Source organism: Gopherus evgoodei, chromosome 1 (assembly GCF_007399415.2).
Source record: "Gopherus evgoodei ecotype Sinaloan lineage chromosome 1, rGopEvg1_v1.p, whole genome shotgun sequence".
Taxonomy (NCBI): Eukaryota; Metazoa; Chordata; order Testudines; family Testudinidae; genus Gopherus; species Gopherus evgoodei.
Window position 1 is genome coordinate 65,249,330 of NC_044322.1, and position 24,405 is coordinate 65,273,734.

The 24,405-nt window shown below is 40.9% G+C and overlaps 1 long non-coding RNA gene across 1 annotated transcript in view; it reads right to left on the minus strand.

Annotated features, from left to right (window-relative positions):
- The window catches only part of LOC115646002, a 66,663-nt gene extending 53,648 nt beyond the window's left edge, over positions 1–13,015 (minus strand). The window contains exons 1-2 of the long non-coding RNA XR_003998898.1: positions 12,950–13,015; positions 12,573–12,658 (exon numbers count right to left, since the gene is read on the minus strand). This is a non-coding gene — a long non-coding RNA (uncharacterized LOC115646002). The remainder of the gene's footprint in view (positions 1–12,572; positions 12,659–12,949) is intronic.
- Between the last annotated feature and the right edge of the window lie 11,390 nt (positions 13,016–24,405).

Consider the following 24,405-nt stretch of genomic DNA (forward strand, 5'->3'; position numbering starts at 1 on the left):
TTTTTTTTCCACAGGTTTAGCATGTCTGCTCCAGAGAGATGTATCCCATCCACATCCCACTGTTCCAAAATGGGCTTAACACAAGGTAATTCAAGAAAGAAGAATATCCTTCTTGCTCATCATGAGTCCTGTTAAGTCCCTAAGACACAAACAGCTTTTTTTTTTCCTTTTCTTCCATGTTTAACCAGCAAATGGAAATGAATTGCTCTGCCATCATTCGGCCACTTTACAGAAGGGCCTAAATAGAAAAGTAGCTTGATTGTGACATACACTTTCAGATAGTGACCCATCATTCAACTCACTAAACTGCTGTACTGCAGAGAATTGAGCTAGTGAATTTTTATTCATTCCCAAACCTACAATTAATTACAATTTCAGTCTCACCATCAAAAAACCCAAGCTCAGACAATCACACTGATGAACACCAGGTCAAAAAAGAACTCAGCATAATATACATCTATATTTTTCCCCCTAATTGAACTGCCTTTTTAATAGGCAGCAATTAAAATTGCTTTTCTCTGCTTGTACATAATTTGTACAAAACTGAGTGTTCAAACTCTACTTTCAGATAGAGCTACGTAAGTATACACATGTTCCACATATGTGGAGATATCTATATGATAAATTGCAGAGACCTGTGATAAATTAATTTACCATACACCTTTAACAGTGTCACCTGACCTCTGTCTACTCCATCTCTCCCTGAACTGCTTCAAACCCCTGAGCATTTAAAAAACTATTTAGAAAAAAAATCCTTCTTTCTCCCTCCAGATAAGGAATTCTCCTCAAAATTACACCTATCTGAAGTGCAGGATGAGCAATATTCAGGACAGCTTTTCTGTATATAAAATTGTCATGACTTTTAAGTCCATTCCTTGCAACCCCGTAAGCCTAGAAATGAGAGCTTTATACCATTGGAAAGGGTCAGTTTGCCACCTTCTAAGCTTGGAAGATCCCAAGATATTGGATGTTAATGTCTTGACATTTTGGGGTATAGAAAAACTCTTTTAGGCTATTTTAGAGCTTTTTAAGGCTCCATGTGAGACCTGCACACAGTTGGACCTAAGGAAACCAGTGCATCTAACTTACCATTAACTGTACAGGAAATAGTCCATAAACATATTTTAGACAAAATATCCCTGAAATAGTTTATCTGTGTTTATGTGTCATGTACAAGAAATGTGATGATATGATTATACCTTGAAGGCTTTATCAACATAAACTCAGTGCCTGTTATAACCTTATTCCCAGATTCTGGACCTTAGCGTCCAAAATATGGGGGTTAGCATGAAAACCTCCAAGCTTAGTTACCAGCTTGGACCTGGTACTGCTGCCACCACCCAAAAAATTAGAGTGTTTTGGGGCACTCTGGTCCCACTGAAAAACCTTCCCTGGGGACCCAAGACCCAAATCCCTTGAGTCTCACAACAAAGGGAAATAATCCTTTTTCCCTTCCCCCCTCCAGATGCTCCTGGAGAGATACCCAGACACAAGCTCTGTGAAACTACGCAGAGTGATTCCCCCTCTCCGTTCCCAATCCTGGAACAAAAGCACTTTCCTCTTCACCCAGAGGAAATGCCAAATCAGGCTAGCAATCCAACACACAGCTCTCCCCTTGATTTCTTCCTCCCACCAATTCCCTGGTGAGTACAGACTTAATTTCCCTGAAGTAAAGAAAAACTCCAACAGGTCTTAAAAGAAAACTTTATATAAAAAAGAAAGAAAAAATACAAATGTTCTCTCTGTATTAAGATGATACAACACAGGGTCAATTGCTTAAAAGAATATTGAATAAACAGCCTTATTCAAAAAGAATACAAATCAAAGCATTCCAGCACTTATATTCATGCAAATACCAAAGAAAAGAAACCATAGAACTTACTATCTGATCTCTTTGTCCTTACACTTAGAAACAGAAGACTAGAAAATAGAACTACTTCTCCAAAGCTCAGAGGAAACAGGCAGACAGACAAAAGACCTCTTACACAAACTTCCCTCCACCCAAAGTTGAAACAATCCGGTTTCCTGATTGGTTCTCTGGTCAGGTGTTTCAGGTGAAAGAGACATTAACCCTTAGCTATCTGTTTATGACACGCCCCCCAAATTGCAGACAGTGGGGAAGCTCACTGGCGGCAATTTCTTCTAGAACTTGAAAATAAACAGATTAATACAACACATGCACCTTTACATATACTACTAAGTATATAACTAACAGACTTTAGATTTTAAGAACACTTTTTAACTACTGGATTCTGGGAAACTTTCACGGGAGAGTGCATCAGCAACTTTGTTAGAAGCTCCTGTGATGTGTTGAATTTCAAAATCAAAATTTTGGAGAGCTAAACTCCAACGAAGAAGTTTCTTGTTGTTCCCCTTGGCAGTATGAAGCCACTTTAGTGCAGCATGGTCAGTTTGTAGTTGGAACCGCCGTCCCCAAACATATGGGCGTAGCTTTTCCAGGGCGTACACAATGGCATAGCATTCCTTTTCACTGACTGACCAGTGACTTTCCCTCTCAGACAGTTTCTTGCTGAGAAACACGACAGGATGGAAGTTGTGATCTGTTGCTTCCTGCATGAGCACTGCTCCTATACCACGCTCAGATGCATCTGTGGTTACTAGGAATGGCTTGTCAAAGTCCGGGGCCCTGAGTACAGGGTCAGACATGAGCGTTGCCTTAAGCTGGGTAAAGGCTTTTTGACACTTATTAGTCCACTTAACGGCATTTGCCTGGGTCTTTTTGGTTAGGTCGGTCAATGGGGCAGCGATTTGGCTGTAGTGTGGTACAAATCGCCTGTAGTATCCGGCCAAGCCTAAGAAGGATTGGACCTGTTTCTTTGACCTTGGGACAGGCCACTTTTGGATAGCATCCACCTTGGCCTGTAGGGGGTTTATGGTTCCTCGACCCACCTGGTGCCCCAGGTAAGTCACTCTGTTTTGGCCTATTTGACACTTTTTGGCCTTAACAGTTAGTCCTGCCTGCCTGATGCGCTCAAAGACCTTTTCCAGGTGTAGTAGGTGTTCGGGCCAGGAGTCTGAAAAAATGGCCACATCATCGAGGTAGGCAACTGCGAATTCTCCCAGTCCAGCTAGTAGACCATCTACCAGCCTCTGGAAGGTGGCGGGTGCATTTCGAAGGCCGAAAGGAAGGACATTGAATTCATACACCCCCGCATGGGTGACGAATGCTGACCTCTCCTTGGCAGGTTCATCTAGCGGTACTTGCCAGTACCCCTTGGTTAAGTCTATTGTAGAGATGAACTGGGCACGTCCCAACTTTTCCAATAGCTCATCGGTACGTGGCATTGGATAGTTGTCCGGACGAGTTACAGCATTTAGCTTACGGTAGTCCACGCAAAAGCGTATTTCCCCATCTGGTTTGGGTACCAGAACCACTGGAGATGCCCATGCACTGGTAGATGGGCGGATTATACCCATCTGTAGCATGTTCTGGATCTCCCGTTCTATAGCAGCTTGGGCATGAGGAGACACCCGGTAGGGTGGGGTTCTGATTGGGTGAGCATTACCTGTATCAATGGAGTGGTATGCCCGTTCAGTCCGTCCTGGGGTGGCTGAGAACAATGGGGCGAAGCTAGTGCACAGCTTCTTGATTTGTTGCCGCTGCAGATGTTCCAGGGTGGTTGAGAGGTTCACCTCTTCCACGCCACCGTCTTTTTTCCCGTCGTAGTAGACACCGTCAGGCCACTCAGCATCATCTCCCTGGACTGTAAACTGACAAACCTGTAAGTCTCTGGAATAGAAAGGCTTGAGAGAATTAACATGGTACACTTTAGGCTTTAGTGAGGAATTGGGAAATGCTATGAGGTAGTTTACAGCTCCCAGGCGCTCTTGGACCGTGAATGGCCCTTCCCATGATGCTTCCATCTTATGGGCCTGTTGCGCCTTCAAGACCATAACCTGGTCTCCTACCTTGAAGGAACGTTCTCTGGCATGTCTGTCATACCAGGCCTTTTGCTCTTCTTGAGCATCCTTTAGGTTCTCTCTAGCAAGGGCTAAAGAGTGTCGGAGGGTGCTTTGTAGGTTGCTTACAAAGTCCAGAATGTTAGTTCCTGGAGAAGGCGTAAACCCCTCCCATTGCTGCTTCACCAACTGTAATGGCCCCTTAACCTCGTGACCATACACAAGTTCAAATGGTGAAAACCCTAAACTGGGATGTGGTACAGCCCTGTAGGCAAACAGCAACTGCTGCAACACTAGGTCCCAATTATTGGAGAATTCGTTGATGAATTTTTTTATCATGGCCCCCAAAGTTCCATTGAACCTTTCCACCAGGCCATTGGTTTGATGGTGGTACGGGGTGGCAACCAAGTGATTCACCCCATGAGTTTCCCACAGTTTTTCCATGGTCCCTGCCAGGAAATTAGACCCTGAATCTGTAAGGATGTCGGAGGGCCAACCTACCCTGGCAAAGATGTCTGTTAGGGCCAGGCACACAGTGTTAGCCCTGGTGTTGCCTAGAGCTACTGCTTCTGGCCATCGGGTAGCAAAGTCCACTAAAGTCAGTACATACTGCTTTCCTCTGGGCGTCTTTTTTGGGAAAGGGCCCAGAATATCCACAGCTACTCGCTGAAATGGGACCTCAATTATGGGGAGTGGCTGGAGAGGGGCCTTGACCTGGTCTTGAGGCTTACCTACTCTTTGGCATACCTCACAAGACCGGACATACTTGGCAACATCCTTGCCCATCCCCTCCCAGTGGAAGGACTTCCCCAACCGGTCCTTGGTTCTGTTCACCCCAGCATGGCCACTGGGATGATCATGGGCTAAGCTTAAGAGCTTCTCCCGGTACTTAGTTGGAACCACCAACTGTTTTTGCGGCTGCCATTCTTCCCAGTGTCCACCAGAAAGAATTTCCTTGTATAAAAGTCCTTGGTCTATAACAAACCGGGATCGATTTGAAGAGCTGAGAGGCGGTGGGGTGCTCCGTGCCGCCGCCCACGCTTTCTGAAGGCTGTCATCTGCTTCCTGCTCAGCCTGGAGCTGTTCCCTTGAGGCTGGGGTCACCAGTTTTTCCTCAGACTGTGGACTTGGGCTTGGTCCCTCTGGAAGCGATGTAGGTGATGGGGTTGTTTCCGTTGCTGGTGAACCGCTCTCCGCTGGTGCACCTGAGGGTATTTCAGGCTCTGGCTGAGCCTTTTGGGTATGGCTGTCTGTTGCTTCTGCCAGTTCTGGCTTGCTGGCGCCCTCTGGCGTTGAGTTTGAAGATGTGGTTGCACTTGCTGGTGCTGGTTGCTGTTCCAGTTCCGGGCCTGGTACTGGAGATGCTGTGGCTGTTTCAGTGGTAGGCATGGAATCCGGGTCCACTACCTCTGTCTGGGTCTCTGGCAACACAGACGGGGCGTCTGTGGACGGCTCAGGAACAGGAATGGGTCTGGAAGCTTGCCTGGTTTGGCTACGGGTAACCATTCCCACTCTCTTGGCCCGCCTCACCTGGTTGGCCAAGTCTTCCCCCAGTAGCATGGGGATAGGATAATTGTCATAGACTGCAAAAGTCCACATTCCTGACCAGCCTTTGTACTGGACAGGCAGTTGAGCTGTAGGCAAGTCTACAGCTTGTGACATGAAGGGGTAAATTGTAACTTTGGCCTTTGGGTTGATGAATTTGGGGTCAACGAAGGATTGGTGGATAGCTGACACTTGTGCCCCCGTGTCTCTCCACGCAGTAACCTTCTTTCCGCCCACTCTCAAATTTTCCCTTCGCTCCAAGGGTATTTGAGAGGCATCTGGGCCTGGGGATCTTGGTGTGATGGTGGTGTAATGAATTGCACTCGCATGGTGTTCTTGGGACAGTTGGCCTTGATATGTCCCGGTTCATTACACTTAAAGCATCTTCCATCTGATGGGTCACTGGGCCGAGGTGAGTTTCTGGAGACTGGTGAGGTTGAAGAGTAGGGTATCTGTGGCTTTACTTGGGTGGTATGGAGGGTCTTTGGCTGTCCTCGGTTGTAGGGTTTATGGTCTGTGTGCCCCCTGGGGTAATCGTTCCCCTTGACAGTAGCTTTTTTGCTTTCTGCCAGTTCCATCCATTTGGCTCCAATCTCCCCCGCCTCAGCGATAGTTTTGGGATTTCTATCTTGTATGTACCGTGTGATGTCTTCAGGAACACCATCCAAGAACTGCTCCATTTGTATGAGGAGGTTCACTTCTTCCAAGGTTTGAATGTTGTTTCCTGTTAACCAGGCCTCATAGTTTTTTGCAATGTAGTAGGCGTGTTTAGGAAATGACACCTCTGGTTTCCATTTTTGGGTTCTGAAGCGCCGACGGGCATGATCTGGGGTTATCCCCATCCTGTATCTGGCCTTGGTTTGAAAAAGTTTATAGTCATTCATTTGCGGCTTGGGCATTTCAGCTGCCACCTCTGCTAAAGGTCCACTGAGGTGTGGCCTTAATTCTACCATGTACTGGTCTTCGGGGATGCTGTACCCAAGACAGGCTCTTTCAAAATTTTCCAAGAAGGCCTCGGTGTCATCACCTGCCTTGTAGGTGGGAAATTTCCTGTGCTGTGGAGCAATAATTGGCGCCGGGTTGTTAGGGTTGGCTGGCACATGCAGCCCAGCTTTTGCCATCTCCAGTTCATGTTTTCTCTGTTTTTCCTTCTCTTCATTCTCTTTTTGTTGTTTTTTCCATTTCTTTTTGTTGTTTTTTCCATTTCTCGGCGGTGGGCCACCTCTTCTTCTTCTAGTTTTCTTTTGTGTGCTGCCTCTTGGGCTGCCTGTTCTCTTTGGAAGGCTGCCAGTTTGAGGCTTTCTTCCTTTTCTTTCATCTCCATCTGTCGCCTGTGTTCAGCGTCTTTGATTTGTTCTTCGGCGTCAATCCTTGCCTTAGAAGTCATGGTTCCTGTTTTCTTGTGTTGGGGTGCCCTCCGGTGTTTATCTTCTGAACTGCAGGCTCTCTGTTGCCTCCTGAAGTCTGCCTAGCAACAGTGCTTTTTTCCTTTTCTCTCTCTAGCTAATGTTCAATTAAGGGAAACCAGAAAAACCACTTTATCTGCATGCATATAAGTGCTGGTACTTGCCTCCTAATGGGAGGGCTATTGCATGACAAAAGACCCTTAACAGTCTTCTCGCTTAACATGCAAACCACAAACTGCTAGAGAGAGCAGAAAAAAAAAATTCTCTCTGGTTCCCTTTTTAAAACCAAACTGTTTCTCTCTGCTAAAAAGCCCTTAGCAGAGAAAAGAAAAATATAATATTCCTACTGGCTTCTGGGTTCTGTCTATATCCCGCCGCTGCTACACCATGTTATAACCTTATTCCCAGATTCTGGACCTTAGCGTCCAAAATATGGGGGTTAGCATGAAAACCTCCAAGCTTAGTTACCAGCTTGGACCTGGTACTGCTGCCACCACCCAAAAAATTAGAGTGTTTTGGGGCACTCTGGTCCCACTGAAAAACCTTCCCTGGGGACCCAAGACCCAAATCCCTTGAGTCTCACAACAAAGGGAAATAATCCTTTTTCCCTTCCCCCCTCCAGATGCTCCTGGAGAGATACCCAGACACAAGCTCTGTGAAACTACGCAGAGTGATTCCCCCTCTCCGTTCCCAATCCTGGAACAAAAGCACTTTCCTCTTCACCCAGAGGAAATGCCAAATCAGGCTAGCAATCCAACACACAGCTCTCCCCTTGATTTCTTCCTCCCACCAATTCCCTGGTGAGTACAGACTTAATTTCCCTGAAGTAAAGAAAAACTCCAACAGGTCTTAAAAGAAAACTTTATATAAAAAAGAAAGAAAAAATACAAATGTTCTCTCTGTATTAAGATGATACAACACAGGGTCAATTGCTTAAAAGAATATTGAATAAACAGCCTTATTCAAAAAGAATACAAATCAAAGCATTCCAGCACTTATATTCATGCAAATACCAAAGAAAAGAAACCATAGAACTTACTATCTGATCTCTTTGTCCTTACAGTTAGAAACAGAAGACTAGAAAATAGAACTACTTCTCCAAAGCTCAGAGGAAACAGGCAGACAGACAAAAGACCTCTTACACAAACTTCCCTCCACCCAAAGTTGAAACAATCCGGTTTCCTGATTGGTTCTCTGGTCAGGTGTTTCAGGTGAAAGAGACATTAACCCTTAGCTATCTGTTTATGACAGTGCCATTAAAGATTTTCAAAAACAAGAGCTTAAAGCTAGGTGCTAAAATCCATACTAAAGCACAGACCTGATTTTGAAAAGTGCTGAGCACCAAGAAAGTCATATTAAATTCACTGCTTTGTTTCAGCAGTAAATTCAAAATGGAAAGTGCCCCCTACTAAAACCTTAAACACCACTTCATGTAGCACCAACGGTTTTCCAGTATGATCTCCCCTTCAAGAGCTGACCAAGCCAAAACTTGGTTGATATATGGGATCTGGCACTATCACAGCCTAGGGTGAAATGTTTTACCTGACCTTTTGATGTTTCATGTGTTGCTTAGCTCAGTAAAATAAGAACATAAGAGCAGCCATACCGGGTTAGACCAAAGGTCCATCTAGCCCAGTATCCGGTCTTCTGACAGTGGCCAATGCCAGGTGCCTCAGAGGGAATGAACAGAACCGGTAATCATCAAGTGATCTGTCCCCTGTTGCGCATTCCCAGCTTCTGGCAAACACAAGCTAGGAACACCATCCCTGCCCATTTTGGCTAATATGCATTGATGAACCAATCTATCCTCCATGAATGTATCTAGTTCTTTTTTGAACCTTGTTATAGTCTTGGCCTTAACAACATCCTCTCAGTATTCAGTAGTGTCCCTTAACATGAGAAGGAAAACATAACTCATTCTTTCAGGAGATGGGAGAAGACAGAATCCTCCAAGAGCCTTCTATTTGTAAATATCCAACCCAGAAAGTTCACTGGCATATGTTTATTTTATTTGACATATTTTTCAACTCCTTCTTCCAGTTCTTTCTGCCATGTACCACCTCTTAAAAAACTGAATTCAGAACAATAGTCACCTTTAGATGTAGACAAAAATATCCCTTATAGTTATCCTAGTTAACACCAACCTCTTAAGGAATACCTTTAGTATCATGTACTCTCCTATAGTCTTATTTTTTTCTAGATGGTGGTGATTTATTCATTTGTCAAACTGAACAAAAATACAAAACACAAATATAAACCTGGGTCAAAAGCAATGTTCCTTAAATGGGCTACTATTTCTTTGTGATACAATTTGTTTTGCCAAATTTCTCCCACGGAGGTTGGACTAACTGGTTTCTTTATTAATTAAAGATTGAGCTAGGGCCAAATGCTTTTCTCTAGTTTCTGCTAGTTACACTGGCGCAATCCCATAGAAATCAATGGGGTTGTAAAACAGTAACAGTGGAAAATTAAAACTCCAGCCTGGAAAAAGGTGTATTCCTTCTCTCTTATTTTTCCCCACTGTCATAAGGTACTAACTGGCCATTCATATAAGTAAATCATTTGATACAGCATAGCATAAGTGACACTATTCTACAAAACATCTAAGCTTTAGGAAGCAAACCTCCCAGTACAGACAGCAATTCAGAGACATTTTACGTAGCACAGCAAAAGTAGATGTTCACACACAGCCAGTCTTACCATAAATGAGGTTAATTTGTGTTAGCAAACTGTCAAAGAACCTGTCATATCCTATTGTCTTTCCTAGTACAAAAATGTTAAACAGATTACAAGAGTTAAGTAAAAAAAAACCCACACACTTTGAAGAAAATCACCAGGTTTAATAGCCTCTTTTTTTCGAATTTCATTTCCATTTGATTTTCAAAGGACTTTTGTTTGCTGAATTTTGTATATTGAAAAATATCACTCTGCTGTACTGTAAGGTTTATTTTCCTCCAAAGCTACTGCACAAGAACCATGATATAAATTCACGGGCAAATGCTATGTTCCTTTCTAAACCTGAATTAGTAAATTGATCTTCTTCACTCAGCATGTTTTTAATGAACTCAAAGATAAAATTTGATAAGTTCACAAAAACAATTAAATTAGAACAGCACAATGAATAAGAGGCGTTAATATAATACGAGCCTCTAAAATACATGTAATAAACCAAAATGCACTGGAATTGTTCAAGAAAGATTCTATTAAATTGTGGGTACTATACAGCTAGTATAATGATTTATAATATATTTGTAAAGGCTTTATTTACATCCTGCCCTTGTAAAATCTACTGTTCCAAAAGGTCACGAGAAAATACTGTCACAGCGGTATGTTCTTCTGAAAATTATTCCAAGAAATGGGAATCAAGGAACAGTTAGCTGAAATGATAGCAGGTGTAAGAATTGGAAAAGAGGTTTTAAAAAATCCATATTCACGGATTCACTACTATGAGGCATCATGTCTTACACATGTCAACAAAACAAAGTGTATCCCTATGTAGTACCTGGGCCAAATTCTGACCTGTAAATCTATGCAATCACATTGATTTTAAACAGGTTGCTTTCAATAAGACTGCTTTGATTTCACAAAAGCATGGGGGAAGGGAGAAAATTGGACCATATTGTGTCAGTATTTACCAATAGTAACAAAAAAAATCTCTAAGAAGTATGTCATGTTTGGTAATTAGATTCATTTCTGCTACATCGGTTTTCCACTGTGAGTAAAAGAAATACGTAAGGGCATTGACCATGTTATCATTGCTTTTTCCTACTTGATAAAAAAGACACACAGTTGGTCAAACTGTTTATATCTACATTGAGAGAAACAGTGAGTGAGTGAGAAAGTTCATTTTTCTTCAGATGTGCTGCAACCCTGTTTCAAGTTCAATTTACACATATATCTGGGCCTGTTTTCCTCCCTGTGGGCCTAATCCTGAATGTCAGGGCCAATCCTGCAAGGTGCTGAGAGTCTCATGAAAGGTATAAATTCCCTGAACACTCTTGACTTGAGGTTATTCAGTACCTTTCAGGATTAGGCTCACAGAGAGGAAAACAGCCCCGATATGTACTTGTAAATGACATATGGGGCTTGTCTACACAGGAAAGTTGTACCAGTATAAAGTAGGGTGTGGATTTAGACAGACAGAGTTTAACAGTTTAACTCCTCTTCTGGACACTCTTATTCCAGTATAAGAGTGTCCACATGGGTACATCTACACTACCCGCCAGATCGGCGGGTAGCGATCCATCTATCAGGGATCGATTTATCGCATGTAGTGTAGACGCGATAAATCGATCCCCAATCGCTCTCCCGTCAACTGCTGAACTCCAGCTCGGTAAGAGCCGGAAGCAAAGTCGGGGGAGCTGCGGCCGTTGATCCTGCACCGCAAGGACACGAAATAAGTGATTCTAAGTCGATCTAAGATACGTCGACTTTAGCTATGCTATTCTCATAGCTGAAGTTGCATATCTTAGATCAATTCCCCCACCCCCTCACCCCCAACAGTGTAGATCAGGCTGGGGTGTTTATACCAGTATAATTATATCAATTTAAATATACCCATATAATTATAAGGGTATAGTTGGAAAAATCTCCCATGTAGACAAGCCTTTACAATATATTTTACACTGTGGTATTTCTAAGGAGTTTTGGGATCATTCACAAGTCAACAAATAATCTACCACTCCTTCCATGTTTTTCCTGTTTTACAATGCAGATTTTATGGTGAAGTCACAGTGAATTTTGATTCCTAATCCCAACCTATTTACAGGATGCCACATATGCAAACCATGCACACAACTCTCACATACAGCGTCACCTCCTTTTGACTTTTGTATCCTGACTCATCTCATCTGACAGCAAGCAAGGATAAGTAGCATTCACCCTCCTCGCTGAACCCACATACACACACACACGCAAACATTATAACCTTCACTGCAAATATTTCACCTAGAAAAGATTTATCAGTGAAGTCTCCTAATTATCACCCTTTACATTAAACATGAAGAGCCAAAAAAGAATTTGAAATCCTAATTTTTATTTTTCTTCATTATTGTCTCACAAACTCTTAATTAGAAAAGATATTTCTTACCAAATGATTAGCTCTTATGTCTGCTTTAATACTTGAAAGGTTACAGGAATAAGAAAAGGAAAGAGCTTTAATTAAAGAATAAATTATTGAATACTCAATTTTAATTGATGTAGCCCTCTGCTATTATTTTGCATGTTTATAGATATTTTATGTGAATCTGTAATCAAGATGACACAAAGAAAGACTAACTACTGAGGCTAAAATAAGGAAGGGCTGTTGCATGATCATATTCAGCCATTTAAGTTCCAGAATCATGTGAAGTGTGGTTTCCATGACAACAAGTCACTAATTGCTAACATAAAATAAAGTAAAAATCAACCTTGACTGAATTTGGCAGCTATGTGGAAGCTGTAAAAAACCTTAAAAAAAAAAAATAATAATAATAATAATAATAATAATAATAATAATAATAATAATAATAATAATAATAATAATAACAACAACAACAACAACAACAACAACAAATGACATTATTTCTGTTTGATGGAAAAAAACACACCCAAGCCCACCTTCTGGATGAAGGCACCCAGACTTCCACAGTTAATTCAGATTTGGCAAAGGTGGCAGCATAAAGTAGTCATTGTGTGTCATACTTGATAGTCAACACCTACCTTTAACAAGAGATAAGGAGAGATGATTGTGATGAAGAGCTGAAGGATTTTTGTATCCTTGGGCTAGAGATCAGCAAAAGAAAATGCTGTGGAGAATGCATGAAGTAAATAAAAGACACAAATAACAGGATTTTAAACATACATTCTAACAGGGTGAGAAGAAAAACAAATTAAGGGGGAGAAAAGGGGAGCTAAATCTATACACGTTTTCCTTGCTAACTTGTTAGTGAGGGGTTTCAGACCCCTCTGGTTTGCAGATTAAAAGAGTCTTTTGAGACTGTGGAAAACTATTTGGGAGGCACAATGGCACCATTCAAAATTCACCAATTTATGAACTGCTACGTATCATTTGTAAAAATTGCTTCAGCCTGAGTTACCTTTCACCAGCTCTGTAAGTCGACTCACTGGGTCACTAGGAGTGAACGAGAACATTTTGATAAATTCAGTTTCCATGACAATGAATTAACTGTGGAAAAGCAGGAGGTGTTGGAAGATTTGTGTTCCGTAGAATACTTTTCAAATGTTTGCCTGTTTTCATTTTTAGCCATTTAGTTCTCATGGCTCTTTTCCAAGTCTCTTTAATTTGCCAGTAGCTGTTTTTCCTCCACAGATTAGGGGAGTAATTCATCAGTGAATGTTTCACTCGGTGGTCCCATCTAATGTAAGAGAACATAAAAATGATTTTTTCCAATTATGCTTTTTGTTTGTTTAAAAAGAATGCAGCAGCCTTTCTTGTTGTTTCACTACAACCTGGCTATAGTGTTCTTAATCTTTCTTGTTTGTTGCCCATTACTGTACTTACAAGTACAATTGCATCTTGTGAGATGTTGGGAGTTGGTTTTAAATACCAATGAGTCCCCAAAACAAAATAATGATTTTATGTTTGGTTCAAGAGGAACAAGCCAAAAAAAGAATGTCATGCTCTAGAAAGCCAGCATATTCTACTTCAATGGAAACAGCTCAGAGAAAGTTACAAAAACAAGTAGCATTTTTCCGTGATAGAACTGGTTACAGTTATGCTTCATCTGTATTGTTTAAAAAAGCCTGAAACATACAAAAAGTAGGGCCAGAACCAAAAGCCACTGAAGTCACTGGGTGTCTTTCTGCTGACATGCAGTGGGTTTTGGATCAGGCCCTTATACCAATGAGATGGAGAGGAGAGATATACAAGCACTCTTTAATGTCTGTTTAATTGAGATTGAAGCAGGGAGATCTAGTGATCTGTTTTCACTCAGGGGACAGTTAGTTTGTCATTCAAAGACAATTTAGGCAAATTTGCCCCCTCAGCACTTCCTGCAAGGTGCTGAGCACTTCCTGCACACTTCCTGCAAGGTGCTGAGCCCCTAGAACTCCCCAATTGAGTCAATAGGCATTGAAAGGGCTCACTACCTTTCAGTCTCTTCCTGTCTGCAAAATGGTGTTATTTTATGTGCTTTACAGGGGATTGGAGGGTTTTGCTGTGAAGTTGCTGGTGGCTGTGCCAGCCCAGCAGAGGCCTAAGTGTCTGCATGTTACTAGAAAAAAACAAGGCATACAACACAGGAAAGAAAGGAAACAAAAGGAAGAAGTCAGTTACCACTTATGCAAGCACACAATGCCTGCAGAATGGCACTCTGTGAATTTCAATAAGGAGTGAGAAAAACTATTTCCTTTCTTTAATACTCACACAGACATATCTATCTATCTATGCAGATATATATGCAAGTGTATGTATATACACAGAGAGAGAGAGAGAGAGAGATGCTTATTTAAAATTGCACTATATCTGAAAGCTTATATTCTATCATAGGCTCCCAGAGAATTTCTAATTAAAAAGAATATGATCATTCTCTTCCACACAATAATAATATTAGACTGTGCATGGCTGAAAATCAAAGTAACTGTTTTAGTCAATGAGACTTAGTTGCTTTGAAGCAGCTCCTCATGAGAAAAATAAAAAAAAATGATTCAGAGTTGAGTGAAATTCAGTAAATCAGTAGCCTTGAGTCTCTCAGTCTTGATTTAAAATAGCAGGGGCACTTTCTGTCAGCCAGCTGAACACATGTGGACAAGCATAATCCTAATGACTTCTTTTGTTCATCTGCCATGTGGAACTATTTCAACATTCTTATCTAGGATGTGAATGAGATGCGCTAATAGCTCCATGTTTCCATTCCTGGAACGGAGGAACTAATGCAGGTAGCATGCACTTATGTCCCATTGAGATTAATGGCATGAGATCACTCAGCCTGCTGCTTTCAGTGAAACTGAGTCTGCAATACCCACGGTGACAGACAAATGCCTGATACGTCCATTGCTCTCTCCCTGACCTTCAACTGGCACCAGACACTGCTGCACATCATCTCTTGTTAATGTAATCACAGGTGAGATATGGATAAACAACAGTTGTCTCAGACCGGTAGATTGCTAATAAGTGTCACGCAATACAGTGGAGCTCAGGTGCAGATCATTAAAAAGAAGTAAGAATGAGAGGAATAACAACTTGTCAGTCCAACTTGAGTCAAGCTTAACATTCTCATGATACTAATGTCCTCTGCTCAGTGTCCTCTGCTCAGTGGAACTTGGACAAAGAGTACAGCAGTGGGACTTATTTTCAAATACTTTTGGTTAAACTTTGAGCCTTTGCTCAAATTAAGGAAGAATATAAGAACATTCAAACATTCAAAATTTCATTTTTTTCCTCATAAGGGTCTAAATGGTCTAGCCAAGCACTGTGAACTTTAACTAATAGTTTCCTGTGACAGTAATGGCACCTATTATTTGAATTCATTCTCCACACTGACAGCACAATTCAGACATACTCCAGTCTGTGACATTTTAAGTGACTTGTGATTTTCCAGTGTACCTTCTACAGTATACTTACATTAACTACAGAATATAATAGATATATATGTACACAAAACCTGATGCTTTTACTTCCACTGTTATATTTCAGAGTTTGAACCACTGTGAGCTCTTTAAAATATATTCTGTTCTTGAAATATACAGTATGTAAACCTCTACCTCGACATAACGCTGTCCTTGGAGCCAAAAAATCTTACCACGTTATAGGTGAAACTGCATTATATCGAAGATGATTCGATCAACCGGACCGCGCAGCCCTGCCCCCCCGGAGCACGGCTTTACCACATTATATCCGAATTCACGTTATATTGGGTGGCATTATAGTGGGGTAGAGGTGTATATTAGTGTGCTAAATTTAATCAAAAAGAGAAGATGCCTAAAATATTCCTGGTCTGTCCAAAGTTTTTAACTCTTTCCATCAGGGTGCTCCTCTCCCATTTCCCAGTTACTATATTTTATAATGTTCTTAAAGAATGAACTACAAGAAATAAATAGGCATGATAACTATCTGTTTTGATCATGAAATTACTCAAACAACAGATATTTTTTAAAATAATTATTTATCACAGGAGCTGGCATGGCTGCCATGTTTTATGCATGCAAAGACAAAAACAAGTTACTAATTTTCCCCTGCAAAGGTATGCAAGCAGGTATATAAATAGAAAGCTGGGAGGGAGAAGGGATTCCTCTTGGGCCTCTTCTCAAGCAGTGGGAGGAGGAATAAGAGGCATGGCTGGAGTTAGGAGCCAATCCCTCATCACTCCCAGAAGGAGGTTTGTAGCATGAGGGTTCACACACACACACTTCACACACACACACAAAAGCACAAAGATATATATTTGGGAATTTCTTCTTCATCAAGGGCGGAGGGGGGCGGTAAAGAAGCCAACCTTTGCTCTTCCCCTAATCACAGAACCTGGCTCTAGTAGTGTTCATTCTGATGTTTGGCCCTGCCTCTTCAGAGTGAAAGAGAAGAATAGGAATGACAGGGATCTGGTTGTACAGGGCACCATAAATTAGGGAGAGCAGTGTTTGGCATTGGGAAGATATGATGGTGCAGTGGGAGTTGGAACAGTGGGGCTGGAGTATTTGGGACAACTGCAGTTCAGGGAGGACCAATGTTAACTTGAGGAGTTGGCAACAAGGATTATTTAGAGGGCCTGGGTTTTAGACTGTGTTCTAGTAGCTGAGTTTCGATGTTATACTATTATAGTAGCTGTTGTGTTGCAGCAGTGACAATAAACTGTTGCAACCAATGTCCTCTAAACAACCTCGGAAACATTAGTAATTATCTTTGAGAACTCATGGAGGACAGGTGACACCCCACAGGACTGGCGAAGGGCAAACATAGTTCCTATCTTTAAAAATGGAACAAAGAGGACTTGGGGAATTATAGACCAGTCAGCTTAAGTTTGATATCTGGGAAGATACTCGAACAAATTATTAAACAATCAGTTTGCAAGAACCTAGAGCAGGATTTCCCAAACTTGGGACAACACTTATGTAGTGAAAGCTCCTGGCAGGCAGGGCCGGTTTGTTTACCTGCCGCGTCCGCAGGTCCGGCTGATCGCAGCTCTCACTGGCCGCGGATCCCACTGGCCACGGTTCACTGCTCCAGGCCAATGGGGGCTGCTGGAAGTGGCGGCCAGCACATCCATCAGCTCGCACTGCTTCCAGCAGCTCCCATTGGCCTGGAGCGGCGAACCACGGCCAGTGGGAATTGCGATTGGCTGAACCTGCAGACGGGGCAGGTAAACAAACTGGCCCGGCCCACCAGGGGCTCTCTCTACACAAGCAACATCCCAGATTTGGGAAACACTGCTCTAGAAGATAAATAGAGTTATAAGGAATAGCCAAAATGAATGTGTCAAGAACAAAGCATGTCAGACTATCCCAATTTCCTTCTTTGACAAGATTACTAGCCCAGTAGATGGGGATAAGCTGTAGCAATGATATATCTGTATTTTGGCAAGGCTTTTGACACAGTTCTACATCACATTCTCACAAGCAAACTAGGAAAATGTGGTATAGATTAAATTACTATAAGGTGTGTCCATAACTATTTGAAAACCTGTACTCAAATAGTAGTGATCAATGGTTCACTGTCAAACTGGGAAGACGTATCTAATGGGGTCCTGCAAGGATCTGTCCTGGGTCTGGTACTATTCAACATTTTCATTAACGACTTGAATAATGGCGTAGAGAGTATCCTTATAAAATTTTTGGATGATCCCAAGCTGGCAGGGGTTTCTAGCACTTTTGGAGGGCAGTTTTTGAATCCAAAATTATATTGCTAAACTGGAGAACTGGTCTGAAATCAACACGCTGAAATAAAGACAAGTGCAAAGTACTACACTAAGGAATTAAAAAATCAAATGATGTACTAACACAAAATGGTGAATAATTGATATGCCACAGTACTGCAGAAAAGGATCTTGGAATTATAATGGACCACAATTTGTATATTAAATCAACAATGTGATGCAGTTCTGAAAAAAGGGCTAATATCACTCTGGGGTGTATTAACAAGACTGTCGTATATAAGACACAGAAAGTAGCTGACCCGCACTACTTGGCACTTGTGAGGGCTTAGCTGGAGTATTGTGTCCACTGTTGGTGCCCATTGTCAACCATCCATCTCAAAAGATGATAGCGTAATTACCAAAATAGTAAAGTGACTGTGCCATTGCACCATTGCAAATGGCTAAGAAGTCCAATTCATGAGTAACAGTCCTTGCCACAAATAGTGCAGGTATAAGACACGGCCTGAGGATGAAGCCACTATTAGCACTAGAGGCCTGTTGTGCTTTCCTCTTCATTCTCTTCACTTTTCTCTCTCTCAACCACAATCAGATTGCAATCATGATTGGGCCCCACACATTAAAAATTTGGACAAATTGGAGAGAGTAGAGATGAGAACGAAAAAAAATGTGACAAAAAGATTAGAAAACCTGACCTATGAGGAAATGTTAAAAAAATTGGGCAAGTTTAGTCTTGAGAAAAAACTGATGGCGACCGAGAACAGTCTTCAAATATGTAAAAGGTGGTTACAAAGAGGATGGTAATCAATTATTCTCCATGTCTATGGAAAATAGGACAAGAGGTAATCAGCTTAATCAGCAGCAAGGGAAATTAAAGGTTAGATATTAGGAAAAACTTTCTAACGATAAGGATAGTTAAACACTGGGATATGTTTCCAAAGGTTGTTGTGGACTCCCTGTTACTGGAGGTTTTTTAGTACGTTAGACAAAAACCTGCAGGGATGGTTTAGGTATACTTGGCCTTGCCTCAGCATGGAGAGATGGATTAGATGCCTTCTCAAGGTCCCTTCCAGCCTTGCATTTCTATGATTCTATGATTCCATGATCTTAGCCTGGCGAGGGGTCCAGGAGTATCTCAGCCCAACAGGAAAAGTCATATGGGTTTCCAAAGGCTCATATACAACACAAGGTATGTACATTAATGGGATTTGTAGCCTAATTTTCATTCACTGGGGAAGTTGCCTACAAACAAGTAATGTGAGGTGATCACTCCAGCAGAATGAGAAGAGGCCAATACAGAGAAAAAGCATGGACAGATAAGGAGGGTAATGTGGAATTGTCCATGAAAGGCCCGGGCAGTTACTCAAGAAAGAAATCAGAAAGATGACGACGTTTGTTGGGAACACTGAACAGTCAAGTTTTTTGTTTTGTTTATTTATGTGTTTTTGGAGAAGAGGCTATTAGGAGCTTGTTGGATGAACTGAGATTGATAGGGATATTATCGCCTGGGGAAGCCTGAGAGAGATTGTTCTGGAAGGCAGCTAAGCCCTGCTGCCTTCCTGCAACTATATTAGCTGTGGAAAAATCCAGTAGCGATGCAGCAATGCATGACAAGAGGGCCTAACAGGGGGGAGGGATAGCTCAGTGGTTTGAGCATTGGCCTGCTAAACGCAGAATTGTGAGTTCAATCCTTGAGGGGGCCGCTTAGAGATCTGGGGAAAAATTGGTCCTGCTAGTGAAGGCAGGGGGCTGGCCTCAATGACCTTTCAGGGTCCCTTCCAGTTCTAGGAGATCAGTATATCTCCTATTATTTAAGAGAAGTGACACCTGACAGGTTTGGTGCAGCAGCACCTCGTACATTGAAACCCAACTCCACCCACACAGACCCCTCATTCCATCCACCCACTAACAAATGAACACAACACAAACCACAATTACCTCTCAAGGTTAGTCTGCTCAGCAGTCCATTTCATGAGTGTGTAATCTAAACCAACTCTGTGCTGCATAGGTTGGGTTCCTCAAACTAAGATCCAGGGAGATTTAGAGAGTCTGGCATAAAGGATCCCTTTTGTGTTCCTTAAAACTGACACTATGAGTGACAATATATAGTTCAATCCTCCAACCAATCAACTTCAATCCACACAACTTAGGAACCAATAAATTGCTTTCGAAAATGTTGTAAAAGTCATATTAGAAAAAATAAATAAATATATTTTATAAAGCAAATAAATGACTGCAGGCAGTATGATATTAGAAAAAGTGCCACTCATTAAAGATGACCTATAATAATCCATTCATGGCTTTGTTTCTCTCTGTAACTCAAATCATGAGAAGTTATTCCTAATGTGTGAAAATATTTCTCATAGCACTTTGTCCTTGATTATGTATTATATAAATTATGGAGTATACTACTGTTTACACTGTCTATATAGTAGTTTTGACAATCAGGAGTTCTGAAGAAATATTAAAAAAAAATTTACCAGATCTGCCCTTACAGAAATTTTGTCAGTGTTAAAAATCAGTAAAACCTGACTTCAATAACTGGTATTAGGTTCTCAATAATGCCAAAGTCAATAGCTGCTTTTGTAACGGTGTTACAGTTTAAGCACTGCTGCAGGCCTATGCTAGACTTGAACATGGGATCAAAGACATAAAAGCAATGTGACTGCATTGCTTTCACTTTATGTTCTAACACTCTAAGGATCTTTAAACAAGTTCGATTGTCAGTGACATTTTGTCATTGATCTTTTCTAATGCAACTTTTGCACCAATTATTTTTTCAGGAACCTCCTTTGAGGAAGATGATGCCTAAATGGGTTAAGTGTACGTGTGTTTATTGTAATAAGAGAGTCTAGAAAGCCAGCCAAATACTTCAATTCAAGATCTGCAAGCACAGTGCTAGAATAAGGATACCCATGCCCAAATCTCTTAAGTTCTAAGTCGCCAAACTTTCAACTTGACTCCGATACTAGTCATAACAAAAGAGTATGGGTGAAATCCTGGACCCACTGAAATCAGCTGCAAAACTCCCATCAACTTCAGTAGGACCAGGATTTTAATCAAAGCTTTTAAATCGATATTGTAAGGCACTCCAGCGCATGGATGTGAGATTCCACAGTCCATATTTTCAAAACAGCTGAGGAACATATTTTCAAGTACTCAGTACTAAGTAGCTCCCATTGTGACATTTATTGGCCATAACCATACACTCTTTTGAAAATCTGGCTAATAGTTTTGGTGCCTAAATGGAAGATAAGAACATAAGAACAGCCATATTGGGTCAGACCACTTAGCCCACTATCCTGTCTTCTGACAGTGGCCAATGCCAAGTGCCCCAGAAGGAGTGAACAGAACAAGTAATCACCAAGTGATCATCCCCTGTCGCCCATTTCCAGCTTCTGGCAAACTGAAACTGAGACTAGTGACACCATCCCTGTCCATTCTGGCTAATAGCCAGATGGACCTATCCTCCATGAACTTTTCTAGTTCTTTTTTGAAGACGGGCTCTTTAAACCTCTCCCTACTTCCTCATATGCCAAAACATAAAATATCAGAAATGTTGGTTTCTTTCCTTTCTTTTTTTTAATCATGTAGAAGTAGGTAGTAAGCTAACAGCATTGCACAACTCAACAAAAACAATCTCAGTCCTCAGTATCTTGAGTTTGGAAACAGGTTTAAGCTTTCAATCACTAAAACAGCAAAATTCAGATACGTACAAGAGTCCTTTCAGAGTCCAAAGAGCACTCTGTCACCTGCTCAGTGCACAGGACATTCCTGCTGGCTGAGGTGTAGGCAACTTATGCTGCCATATTAGAGTGGGTCACTTACTTGCCTCCTCAGCCAATTCAGGAGCCATCTAAAAAAGAGGGGAGGAAGATTAGGGAAACATGTTAAGACCAATGCAAGAAAAGTTCTTTTCCCTGAGTATGTCGGAATTACCTGCAAATTTTCCTACAAAAACTAAAGGTTCTGTATTCCAGTCCTGGCTTATATATTTAAGATTTCACCTTCGAGCTTATCATATCACCAAGCAAATGGTACCATATCATGATCTGAACAAGTAGATCAGTTTCTTTGACACCGATATTGATTTTCTTCTACTAAAAGGGACCTGGCAATATGAAGCAATATAGTGAGATAGTCTTTTCAATAAATAGAGCATAGCCAGGGCAGCCATTCCGGCCTGTGGAAATCCTTCAGTATAAACAAAGAGATGCATGGCTAATTCAGCTATTGGAGAAAAAATCCCTTAAGCAAAAAAAAAAAGTTATGCAACCAAATACTTACATCATTATGCTTTCTCTTCCATCTTTAGAATAATATCAGTTTTCCCATCCTGAGCCTTGTGTTCATAGTTGCACATTCTCAGTGATGTGTTTAAGATAATGAACCCTAAAAAAACAGAGGTTACTATTACTAAGGGGATTTTTCTATTTAGTTTTAACTTCACTTACAATCCATCTTTTTCCTTTTCCTTTCTTTTCAAAGATTTTGTTTTGTAGTGAATAGGATTTTAGGCTATTATATAACTCACATTAGCATAACTTTCTCATCTAAGGAAGTTACTTCAATCCATCTTATGCATATTCTGTATTTTATACAAACTTTCAAGAACACTTATTCTTCTCCTGTCCAGCTTTTATATTCTTCAGTGACTTTTACGTTTCTCACTAATTCTTCCCCCAACAGAACTAACAGCATCATGGAATGTGAAAACTATTATAGTTAGTTAGTTTAAAAAAAAAAAAAAAACTTTCCAAAAGTCCCCTAGGATGGATCTGTGATTATTACTGCTCTGCAGCAGCCCCTGCTGGTAAAGGACAGCTGTCAGACCAACAGGTCTCTTCACAATTATGCCTATCAAACCTACTGCTTTATCACTGGCTAGTTGTATTCCAGTATAGCCATGGGTGACCTGCAGGTTCACAGAATCTTGAAACTAGTTTTCCTACCATCTGCAGAATAGCAACTGCTCATTCTTATCACAGTGGACAGCAAATACCAAAGGAATAAATAATGTTCATGAGCCTTTTTTGACATGTTTGTAACATCAACCAATAAAAAGAAGACTGGAAAATATTAGTCTAAGAAAAGAAAAGCAATGCAGTGTAAGATATACCACCTGAAAAGGCTTCACTTAAAGTGCAAGTCATGACATAGTGTCAAAAAAGAATTTTTCACCCAGTGTAAGCACATTAAATTATGCTAGTACTGTCTGCTCTTCCATGTGGTTGTTGACAGATGTTTGTGAGAGAAAATCTTCCTTTCTGCTTGACCTTAAAAGCTATCCCACATAAGGCCTTTATATCACAATGCTAAAAAGCAAAAAATAAGAATTCCTCTGGTATAGAGACTAAATATTTACATGATGTTGACCAAAATACACACAGAAAAAAAAAAGATATTTATCAGAAAAAAATCACACATTATTTAAAATGAAAGAACTAGAGTGGAAAACACCCAGGTGACTGCAGTTTGTTTTGCCATACATCCCTGAAACTCCCTGTAGCAGAAAGAAAATATAGCAGGAAGGTTATGATAAAACATATCTATTTTTCCCACATTTATCATCATATTTAAGCCAACCTTCCCAAACAGCTCTGTAAAACATATACATTTGTAATAGGGCTCATATTCCCACAAGACTAAGTTGAGAGAAAAATCATAGGAATAATTTACATGAATGTGAATCACGTAATCAAGAAAGCTGAAGGCAGTGGGTGTGGGGAAGAGAAGGGACAAGAACAATGGAAGACAGGAAACAGGACACAAGACAAACCAATTTAAAGATTTGGAATGACTGGCTATTTTTATACGAGGAAAATGATCTTAAGGAGGAAGAGTGATTAAGCCAGCAACAATGACAGCTACAAAAAAAAAAAAATGTAGTCTAAACAGGAACAGCATCCTACAAAGGAAGACAGTGCTTCTGGGTTATCTCCATGAGGAATTTCAAATCTCAGAATGGTTGAAGAAACAAGTCTTATTTAATAGCAGGTGCTATGTTGTACGATGTGTTTTGTCAAGCCCAAAGGGACTATCAGAACCTTCCACATATTAAAAGGAGATCAGAAGGATGTGATTTTGTTCACATTCCTCCAGGAAACATGATATACTGGCGAAGAATCCTGTGGCACCTTATAGACTAACAGACGTTTTGGAGCATGAGCTTTCGTGGGTGAATACCCACTTCCTCAGATGCATGCATCTGAGGAAGTGGGTATTCACCCACGAAAGCTCATGCTCCAAAACGTCTGTTAGTCTATAAGGTGCCACAGGATTCTTCGCTGCTTTTACAGATCCAGACTAACACGGCTACCCTCTGATACATGATATACTGGCACACCCAGAAGTACAGACTAATGTAATAGTTATAGGTGGGTATAAAAATAAAAGTAAGGGAGCAAAGCATACATGAAAAACTAGAATCATCAAGTATTATTGTCAAAAGGGAAGCAATTTTGATCACAAAGGGTCACTAAATGAAAAAAAAAACAGTGAATAAATGTCTTCATTATATTGTTTGAAAAATATTTTCATTTGAAAGGAATTACTTTTTCTTAATATTTTCCAGTTTGTAATCCAGCTAGAAATGACTATTTTTATTTATTATTTCTGCAGTGCCCCAAAATATGCTAGCTGCTTTATGAATAAATGAATTGGACAAGGTGAGTTTGTCGAAGAAACTCTTACATTCAGGAGTAGCCCTAGCCATTTTGCCAGACAAA